At 46.0% G+C, this 8,951-nt stretch overlaps 1 pseudogene; it reads left to right on the top strand.

Moving 5' to 3' along the window:
- Positions 1-1,427: 1,427 nt before the first annotated feature.
- The window catches only part of LOC101997643, an 8,892-nt pseudogene continuing 1,368 nt past the window's right edge, over positions 1,428-8,951 (top strand).

Raw genomic sequence — 8,951 nt, 5'->3', positions numbered from 1 at the left:
CTATTTAGCTTTGCCGCTTCAGTCCCAGTCCCCGTGGGCTGGGTAAAAACTTAAAAAGAAAAACACGGGCACGTTTAGCTCTGCTTTATGATAGGAATTTGAAGCACTCTTAAGAGATTGTCAGTAGTGGTGCATAAGGGTTTCTGGGGAAAACATCACAGGGATTAAGATAAGGAGTGACAGACAGGAAAAGTTCAGGTCAAACAAACAAGGAAAAGCTTGGGCCATGGAGTCCTATCTTAGTCTGGAACATTAAGACACAGTAAATGCAACATCTTGGCAATGCAGATTGGGTTCGGGTCTTCAGAACCTGATGTTTGGAGCCTCTCATCCCTGTGCTGGGGACACTGATGTTAAAGGAATGTGGCTGTCAAGGGATGGACCATAGCTTGTCCCAGGTTTTGTTGGTGGCCTAGTAGTGACCTTTGCAGCGAGAGAAGCGGAAGAGAGCTACCACGTCAGCAGGTTGGAAACAGGAAGCTGTCAACAGTCCCTGACCTTGACTCACAGTTTACCCGCGGGCTCCGTCCGAACTAGCTTGTTTATTCTTTATAACTTAATTAGCTACTACTCCATTTTGCAGGTGAAAAAAACTGAAGTGCAAGGTGGTTTATTAACAACTCCTCGAGATGATGTCACTCCTGTGTGAGAGCTGGAATCCTGTTTGTCTCGACTGCAGCCCTCAAGGCTTCCTTGTATTGTGTCGGGAGCCGCTCTCACACGGTGGGAAACAAAGGCTCTGAGGCCGACCTGTGCCGGTTCACAGCATAGATGGGCAGTGTCACTTAACTGGCTTCTGGAGTAAGCCAGGAGTAGCAGAGACGGCGCTTATCTACTGAGCATTTACTCTTTGTGACTTGACCGTTTTCATGATTTCTTTAGATGGCCTTCTATTGCTGTGGAAATGAAGACTGAGAGTAAATCCACTGCAGAGCTCACACAGGGGCGGAGCCACAGAATCCACACAATTAGGGGCGGAGTCACGGAGCTCATTTAGGGACGGAGCCACAGATTTGGTTTGATGCTTTGTAACTCCGTAGACTCTTTAACTGTTCGTTATCACATTTACTTATTTATTTATTATTTATTTATCTATTTGTGTGTGTGTTGTCATACATGTGTGAACAGACCACTTATGAAATTCAGAAGACAGTCTGTGGATGTCGGTTCTCTCCTTCTGCCAGGGACTGAACCCAGATTATGAGGCCTGGCAACAAGCCTCCTTACCACTGAGCCCTCTCACTGACCCCATAGATTTTTCTCTTAAGAACACTACTAGATTAGTTATTTTTCTCACTGTGGTGACAAAATACTTTGAAGAACAACTGGGAAGGGAAGGTGGGCTTACTTTGGCCCAACGTTTGAAGTGCCAGCCCGGCACCAAAAGGAAGACATGACACGGGGAGTGCCGAACGAGTGATCGCTTTGCGTCTGAAGGGGGAAGGCATGACAAGAGGAGTGCAGAGTGAGTGAGTGATCGCATTGCGTCTGCAGTTGGGGAGCAGAGAGCCCTGTATTCTGGGCTCCTTACTTTCTCTCTCCTTCTGCTCCATCTGAGACTGAAGCATATACTAATTGGAATGGATGACACACAAATTCATGAAGCGGTCTATCTTTTTGAGAGGGGTGGATCACTTCCCTCCCATTTCTCACCAGTGGTGCCGGTTGTGAAGGTTATCTGGATGTGGCTTCCTGGGGGAAACAACCCAAGTTGGGAAACAGCGACATGCTAAGCATGCAGATAGAAAAGCGGGTCCTTGATTTTATCTTTGGTTGTGGTTGTAGTTGTTGTTGTTGTTATTATTATTATTATTATTATTATTATTATTATTGCTGGTTTGTTGTTTGAGATGGTTCTCACTCTGTAGCTCTGGCTGGCCTGGAACTTCTCTGTAGACCAGGTCAGCCTCAACTCACTGTGACTCACTTGCTTCGCACTCCCAAGTGCTGGAATTAAGGACGTGTCCCACAGTGCCCAAACTGGTGCCAGTTCTGAAACAGCACTCTGAAGGCCCTTGTCTTAGGGATGCTCATGACCAGAAAACCAGAATCGTCTCCTTCCTGTGTTGGTCCTTTCTGCTGGTCCTACGTGCCCCACAGACCGCTGCAGCATAGCTAGCTCAGTTAGTACCATCAGTATGCCATCGTATCATTAACACTTGGTGAATGTTCACTCCTGCCAGACATTGTGGAGATTGTTTGTGCGTTATCTGATTCAATCCTTACTGTAGCCTGCAAGATAAGTGCTTTTTCTTTTATCATTTCTGTTTTACATTACTGCTCAATGGAGTTAATCTTTCAAAGGACTCACAATGGTAAGTCACCAAGCAACATCTGAAGTCCCAGACACTTAACTTTGGTTGTTTTTTGTTTTTTTTTTTTTTAAATCATTAATTCTTGCAATCCAACAGATGCTTTGTTATGGTTGTTTTGCTGATGAGGAGCTTGCAGTTTAAAGAGATTAAGTTCTGTCCTGCAATTGGTCAATGGAGGGCACAGACTGGGGCCTTCCTGGTTGCAGGCCTGTGGGTCTAGGCTCTTCCCTACTGATGTGCCTACTGGCCCTCAGACTTTAGCTCTTCCTCCCCTACCCCTAGCTGTCCCTTCCCCAAGGCTTTGTTCTCTTCTCGGTGACCCCTGATACTCATCTCTACTCGAAAGGTTCAGAACTCTGCCACTGTATCACCTAGAAATAGGGAATTGTGCTGGACAGTTTGATGTCAACTTGACACAAGGTAGAGTCATCCGAGAGGAGGAAGCCTCAATTGAGAAAGTACTTCTGTAAGATCGGGTTGTACTCCAGCCTGTAGGGTATTTTCTTAATTAGGGATTGATGGGAGAGGGGCCGGTCCATTGAGGGTGGAGTCACCCCTGGGCTGGTGGTCCTGGGATCTGTAAGAAAGCAGGCTGAGCAAGCCATGATGAACAAGCCAGTAAGCGCATCTCTCCATGGCCTCTGCATCAGCTCTCGCCTCCAGGTTCCTGCCCTGTTAGAGTTCCTGTCCCGACTTCCTTCCATGATGGACAATGATATGTGTAAGCCAGATAAACCCTTTCCTTCCCAAGTTGTCTGTTCATGGTGTTCTGTCCCCGCCATAGTAACCCTAACTAAGACAGGTATCCTGCCTTGGCCCTGCCTTTTAGCAATCCTAAACCTCTGTTGAGAAGATGCCGACTGTGGCGGGCACAAAGCAGGGAGACTCACGCGCACACAGCGCCTTTCCAGCTTGTTTCGGTCTACCGCGCCGGGCGCTGACTTTGGAATACTTTCCTACGCAGAGCTCATGGGCTCAAACTCGGTTCCTATGAAAGTCAGATGGGGCAGGGTGGGGAAGCCTCTGCCACCTTTAAGCCAAGGCAGAATTGAATATTGACAATGTTTTGTCAGCTCTTTAAATTTGATTTTATGTGTCTGAGTGCTTCCTTTGCCTGCGTGAATGCCTGATGCACAACATGAATGCCTGATGTCTATGGAATTCAGAAGAGGTTGTCGGGTTCTCTGCAGTTGAAGTGGCATATAGCCGCAAGTCACCATATGTGTCCTGGGAGGTGAATTTAAGCCGTCTGGAACAGGGTTCTTAACTGCAGAGCCATCTCTCCAGACCCAGAATCCTGAAGATGTTAACACAAACACACTGTCTACAAATCAAAGGAGTATGGGGGAAAGACAGACAGAAAGACATGTTGCTAACTTCAGTGATAGGATTGGGTCTAGAGCAGCGGCTCTCAACCTCCCTAACGCTGCTGTGACCCTTTAGTACAGCTCCCCATGCTGTGGTGACCCCCGGCCAGAAAATAATTTTGTTGCTACTTCACAATTGTAATTTTGCTACTGTTGTGTAATTACAATGTAAATATCTGTGTTTTCTGATGGTCTTAGGCGACCCCTGTGAAAGGGTCATTTGACTTCCTCAAAGGGGTCTCGACCCACAGGTTGAGAACCACTGATCTAGAATTTAAAATTCCGTGATGTTTGCTTGGTATGTTGCCTCCTCTCCTGTAGGCTGATCTCACTCAGAAACCTTGGCCCTTCCTCTTCCCCCATGGTTCCCCTCTTCTTTCTGCAGGCAGATCTGAGTCCTCTTTTCCAGGTTTCAGTCTAAATCCTGCACACTCCTCAGGAAGCAGGACGCCTTTTGAATTCCTCCTGCTCAGATAAGGCCCCTTTCCCTAAAGCCAGCTGAGGCTCTTTCTCCTAAAGTTAGCTCACCGTTTAGGAGGTATGTTGACTCCACTCCAAGAGGCGTTATTCTGAAAGGAGGTTCCACTCCTCCCCCAACCCCTTTGGGCTTCTGGCCTCCTGACAGGACTGGTCTCTGTGGGCAAGGCTCTCGAGATGTCCCTGCTTGTGTTTTACTCAGTCATTGTTACACAAGAGGATGGCACACCCATGGTGGAGGTCAGCTATTGTTTTGTCTGACCTCCATCCTTCCTTCTTTCCCTGGAGACAGCACCTCAGATCTTCCTTTGAGTGGCCGGAGAAGTCGACTAAATCTGGCCAATCATGTATTTCATCTCTCAAGTCATGTGATTTGTTGAAAGAGAACTAATTCTGAGTATACCATAAGCAAGCCCCAACATGAATCACCACAGGACTGCTGGGGCTACAAAAGAAAGGAAGTCACCCAAATAGGAAAGAAAGAAAGTAAAGTTTCTGCCGTTTGCAGAAGGCATGATTGTATCTCTAGAAAAATCTAAATACAACCACCAAAATACAGACCTTCACAAACTCAGTAATACTGGGAGATACATCACCAACACACAAGAGTCAGTGTGCTTTTATGAACTAAAACTGAACTCTCCCAAAAAAGGAACAAACAAACATTTATGAACTAAAACTGAACTCTCCAAAAAAGGAACAAGCAAACAAACAAAAAGTGCTATTTTAGTACCATTGGAAAAAAGAAACAAAAAACAAAACAATAACAACAAAAACCTTAGGAGTGGATTCAACCAAGGAGGTAAACAATCTATAAATCCACACTGTGATTTCTCAAAACTGTGAGAAAATGAAAGAAATGCAGGAGACAAATGGATAGTATGGCCCATTCATGGATCGAGACAGTTAATATTAAAAATACCTACACAAAAAATCAATCTAAATAATCAGTCTAGAATAATTAGTGCAATCCCTACAACAACTCAATATTTTCTAGGAATTTAGGAATTACCCTAAAATTCATATAAACCCCCAAAGACCCTGAATATCTAAGAAAAACATGAGCAAAAAGAAGAAAGTAAGGTACCTCGCTGCCTAATTTAAAGTTCCACTCTGAAACTATAACAATCATAGCAGCATTGTACAGCATAACATTACACATAAAGACCAATGGGGCAGAATAGAGAACTGGTTAATAAACTGTGAATTTACCATCAGCTTTATCAAAAGTGTCAAAGGTGTCAGGGACACACAGCGAAGAAAGGATGGTCTCCGGGGGTCGAGGGATGGCTTGGCAGTTAAGAACATGCACTGACCTTGCAGAGGACACGTATTCAGTTCCCAGCAGTCACACTAGGTGCTCCACGGTAGCCTGTGACTTTAACTCTCGAGTTATCGGACGCCTCTGGCCTCCTCTGAAGACACTGCATCCATGTGCACATAACCCCACACGGACAAACACATAGAACTAAAGATAAAAGAGGAGAAAAGGTCTTACCGGGAAAGGAGAGCCCATGGGAGAGAGTGGAAGTGGACATCCACCTCCTGTGCGAAAGTCAACTTGAGCGGATCAACCGTGTCTCTAAAATGTGAGGCGGAAATTGTGAACTTATTAAAAGACAGGGGTAAGTCTTCTTGGCACTGATTGGCCTGGACAGTGCTTTATTAGCATGGCTTAAAAGCAAGGGCAGAAAAAGTAGAAATAGAGAAACGGGACTACATTTAACTTAAAATGTAAAGTCATTGCAAGCTAGGTGTGGTAGTGTACACCTGTAAGGATCACGAGTTCAAGACTAGCCTCGATTACAAAGCGAGACTCCTTCTCAAGAAAAAATTTAAAAAAAAAAATCACAAAATCTTAGGTGTGTGATGTGGTGAGTTGATGAATTAGTCTGACTTAATAACTTACAATGCATACACATATCAAAACATTCCATGCCGCCGGGCAGTGGTGGCGCATGTCTTTAATCCCAGCACTCGGGAGGCAGAGGCAGGCGGATCTCTGTGAGTTCGAGACCAGCCTGGTCTACAGAGCTAGTTCCAGGACAGGCTCCAAAGCCACAGAGAAACCCTGTCTCGAAAAACCAAAAAAACAAAAACAAACAAAAAAAACCCCAAAACATTCCATGCTATAATGCATGCATTTTCTATTTGTCAATTGTACTATAATAAAGCTGTAGGGGGCAAAAGGCTCTCCTTTTCTGGAGAGAGACTGTCTCTATGTTTTCTTTAATTTTCTTGGGGAGACAGGAACCAGTGTTCTGAAAACAGCTCCAATATAAGGGAAATTCAATGAATGTTTAGCAAGAGAGAAATGAATTAACCCAACACATCATTTTCTGTAGACAATACATTTCTCTTTGTTTTTTTGCTTATAGTGGGAATTGGACCAGGTAGAAACCAAAGCCTTAACAAGCGAAGTTTTTCAGTCACTGGATTATTAAACGATTTCATGCCTATTAGGAAGAGAATTCTTGCTACCCATAACAATGGGTGTTTCACCTCCTTACTCCTCCTTTGGTACTGGAGAGTGAAGAGGAATCCTGCCTGTGACCCCAGCAGCCTAGGCTTTGCTTGGGATCCAACAGTTCGTGGTCCCTTCTGAGTGGACCGAGGGGATTCAGAACCTGTGACGATGCTGAAGGCTGTTATAAGGTCACACATCTTCAGATAATAGAAGTCTATGATGAATATCTAATTTTGTGGCTGTGCCATGGCTTTTGAATGGATGTATGTATTCTAGACTAGAGGCATGGGGAACCCCAGTATTTGGGAGAGGTGAGAGACAGGCAAGGATGATCACATTAACAGAATTAAGCAACTGTCAACCAGAAGATGTTGCAACTTCAAAAAGTGGAAATGGTATTTCTGGTCATGTCTCCTCCTCTTCTCTCCCTACCTTCCTTTTTGTTGTTTTGGGTTTTGTTCTTGTTTTGAGAGGGAATCTCTAGTAGCCTAGGCTGGCCTCTGACTAGATTTGTAGCTGAGGATGACCTTGAACTCCCTAATTCTCCTGCCTCCAGCACCAAGTGCTGGGCTTTCCGGGCCTGTGGTTTCACGCCTGGCTGCACTGCTCTCTGAGTTGTGTCCCCTTCTCTTTGCTCCAGACTGAGTCGTCAGTCTGTATAGCACTCACTCTTGGCTGAACCCCATCCGTGCCTTGCTCCTGGTTTAGCAGGAACTGACAGACGGTGTTGCCTGGAAGCCTCCTGCCTCAGGGTTTACTCTGGGAGAAGGAAGTTCTGTGGCTCTAGGTTAGCCCTTGACCTAGTGACCCAGAACAGAGATCTGTACTTCCCATCTTTCCTTGGCACAAATCCCATGAGAGAAAGGGATGGACAAAGGAGGGATGAGGCTGGTTGGGGGTGGGGGATGCTAGTACTGGTGTGTGGCAGAGGCGGGGGAAGTCCAGGAGAGGCATGTTTTTCATTTGCCATAACTGAAGGCACACAGGACAACAATGAGTCAATTGCCAGCTGACTCCGGATCTGGTAAGGCTTCATGTCACCCTTTAGCGGCACCCAAACCCTGCCTTCTCTCCTCCAAGCTGTCACACACGCTTAACCATTTCTTGTGACCTTCTTAAACCGCAGCTGGGATTTTGTGTGAAATGGTGGTGTCTCCAAGGGTTTGATAGACTCGGTTACACTGTTTACTTTGTGAATGGCGGAGCCCGAGCAATGGTCCACGTGCTAATGAGAATAATTCCACCCTCTAGGCCCAGTCAGGCCACACAGACACGCCTTGGTTTTCACTTTAAGACCTTTCACCTGAGCTCTGTGTGTGTGTGTGTGTGTGTGTGTGTGTGTGTGTGTGTGTGTTAGAGCACTGGCGTAAACACATGTGAAGCCCTGGGTTTTGTTCCTAGCACAACACCTTGTAGCAGGATGGTGGGATGGAGCCCCTCTGTTCCTTTAATGAATATTTGCTCAGTGCCAGCAGCTGCTCAGACTGCATCTCTCATCTGTAGACAAGAGGTGGCCTTATCTAGGAGGCACGTGACTAATAAGAATCTGGAGTGCGTGACGCGGTGACTCTTCTCACTGCGTATTCCTTCACTTAACCCACACAGCCCTGACAGCTGCATTTCCAGATGAAGGCATCGAGGGTGAAAGGGGACCAGCTGAAAAATGCTGTGCAGGTAATACTCAGCAGAGGGACAATTCTGTCTCCCGCTTCTTCCATCCCACCCCTAGGGGGCAGAGGGAAGGGAGGCAGGAGTTCTCCATTCATCGTCTCTCGGGTCTGACCACTGATACATTCCTTTAGTGTAAATGCCACCTCTAGAGAGGGAAGTCTTTTAAGTGGAAGATGTATATAAACGTCCACGAAAATTAATGATGCCCCTAATGAGAAACCTTCTCTTTGGACTGAATCCTTTCTGTTGCTGGGATAAACACCATGACCAGAAGCCACTAGGGGAGGAGGGGGCCTGTTTTAGCTTACACTTCCAGGTCTCCTGTCCATTACCGAGAAAAGTCCGGGCAGGAACTCCAGCAGGTGTCTTTAGAGGACTAACCCCCCCTCCCCCTGCAGCCCCATGCATCTTAGACAGCCCAGGCTCACAGGCCTAGGGCTCACATCAGCCGTCATTGGTGACAGTCTCTCACAGATGTGAACATAGGCCCTTCAGTTTATGCTCTTCCCAGGTGACTCTAAGTTATGTCAAGTTGGTGACAAACACCCTAGGAGACTAGCGTGGAGGTGCCCCTGCAGTAAAATTTACTTATTGCCACTAAATCGTACATCTAAAAATGTCAAGAATTGTTAATTTTTTAATGCAGTGTGTAGT

The sequence above is a fragment of the Microtus ochrogaster genome, chromosome 18 (assembly GCF_000317375.1).
Source record: "Microtus ochrogaster isolate Prairie Vole_2 chromosome 18, MicOch1.0, whole genome shotgun sequence".
NCBI lineage: Eukaryota > Metazoa > Chordata > Mammalia > Rodentia > Cricetidae > Microtus > Microtus ochrogaster.
This window is presented reverse-complemented; position numbering and strand designations above follow the sequence as displayed.